Genomic DNA, 2281 nt, shown 5'->3' with positions numbered 1-2281 from the left:
TCCAAGGCAAGTACAAATATGACTCAGTCATTGTCCATGCTGGTGTGAATGACCTGAGACGTATCTCCCTGGACTACATGAAAAGAGACATAGAGGAGCTCTCTGAGCATGTAGCCCAGGCTGGTATGACCCTGACCTTGAGTAGCATCTTACCCTCACCAAGATTGATGCCACAATATGAAGACAAGATGATCAATTTCAACAATTGGCTTAAGTGTTGGTGTCTTTCAAAGGGGATCCAATGCCTGTCAGCCTGGGATGACATGCTCGACAAGCCACGATGCTTCGCTAGGGACGGCTTGCACCTGTCACCCCTGGGCTTTCAGATATTGGCAAAGGCTCTTGCTACCCCCATAGTGCCTTTTTTAGGCAAGGCTCAAAAGACAAACCCACCTCCATAGGTATCACAAGGGATAAGAAACTAAGAGTAATGCTACTCAACGCCAGAAGTCTAAACCTCAAGATGCACACTCGAAACTCTCCTTAGCATGGAGAACATCGATATCTGTGCAGTAACAGAAACCTGGTTCAAGGCTCCCAAGAGCACCCCAGCACTACCAGGTTATACCTCATACCATGCTTTTCGCCGCCAAAACTTGGACCGAACCACAAAAGGAGGGAGTATCAATATTCGTCAAAGATACCCACACCTCCAGGTTGGTGGCACAGCACAAGCATCAGAGACTATCCATGTGCAACTAACTGTGGGTAAAACTGCCTTCCAGTTTATAGCCTGCTACAGACCACCCTCCCAAACACAGGAACCCCACTTGGCCTTCCTGAGAATACTGGAAAATATGAAGGTCTCTCCAAACACCATTATATTGGGCGACTTCAACTACCCAAACATAGACTGGGAGCATTACTCTAGCTCCAACACCCTAGCCCAAAGGTTCCTAGAATTTATAAACTCAAATGCTATGGAACAACTTGTTACCACTCCCACAAGAGTGGAAAACATACTGGACCTGATCATCACCAACATGGGGACACTATGCTCCAGACCAGAAGTGTATCCCTCACTGGTAAGATCAGACCATAAACTAATCTCACTGGATATTCACATCCCGACCCCACCCCTGCCCAGAAAACCACAGTGAAAAACTTCTCTAAAGCAAATTTCACATGCCTCAAAACCGAGGCGAAATCCTTCAAAGCCCCTGGGCCTGTGGAAAATATGGCCCAGACCGCAGAATCCTTTATAAACGCATTCTATGAACACCTTCAGGAATGCATGGATCATGCAATCCCAAATAAAACCAAGACCCAATCCTCCAAAGGCAGACGTCCTGTCTGGTGGACCCCAGCCATAAACAAACTATACAATAGAAGGAGGAAGCTACTACATGATAGAGCAAAATCCCAAAAAGGGAAGGCATCTCTGATCAGTATTAGCAAAAAACTACGGGCACTCATAAAATCGTCTAAGGCCAGCTTCGAGAGAAAAATTGCACAGGACACTAAGGATAATCACAAGGCTTTCTTTAGTTATGTTAGGAACCTGGGTGGGAATTCCCAGATATGCTCAGAATTAGTCCAAAATGACAAAAATACACCGAGCCCACAGATATTGCCAACATCCTAGCTGACAGGTTCAGTGCAAACTTCTCCCCTCTCCCCACCAAAGGGCAAATATCTATCTCAACAGAGTGCTGCCCCTGACATCTCAGATGCTCAGGTAAGAGCCGCCTCTCCAAAGCAAAAACACAGCATCAATGGGACCAGATGGTGTCCCGGGCTGCGTCCTACATGAACTCCAAGAAGAGCTAAACCCAAACATAAAACTACTGTTCAATCTTAGCCTTACTACAGGATATGTACCCAAAGAGTGGCGACAGCAACAGTGGTCCCTCTCCACAAAGGTGGTGCCTCAACGGATCCTGGAAACTATCGCCCCATAAGCCTGACTAGCTTGGTCTGCAAAGCTATGGAAAGGATCATCATGGACCTCATAAATAAAGATATTGGGGACCTACAGACACTGGATCCTACCCAGTTTGGCTTTGTTAAGGACAGATCCTGCCTCTTAAACCTGGTCGATTTCTTTGAAACAGTCACCAAGGCCATTGACGAGGGGAAGGTGGTCCACACAGCCTACCTGGACCTCGCAAAAGCCTTCGATACAATACCCCACTCGGGCATTATAGATAAGCTCACCAGCTTAAATATAAACCCCTATGTCACTAGATGGGTTGCAAACTGGCTCAAGGACAGAACCCACATGGTTAGAATTGCTGGAGCCATGTCAGACTCCAAACCAGTTACAAGTGGCGTCCCACAA

This window comes from Protopterus annectens, chromosome 11.part0 (genome assembly GCF_019279795.1).
Source record: "Protopterus annectens isolate FY-2018-M chromosome 11.part0, PAN1.0, whole genome shotgun sequence".
Taxonomy (NCBI): domain Eukaryota; kingdom Metazoa; phylum Chordata; order Ceratodontiformes; family Protopteridae; genus Protopterus; species Protopterus annectens.
This window is presented reverse-complemented; position numbering follows the sequence as displayed.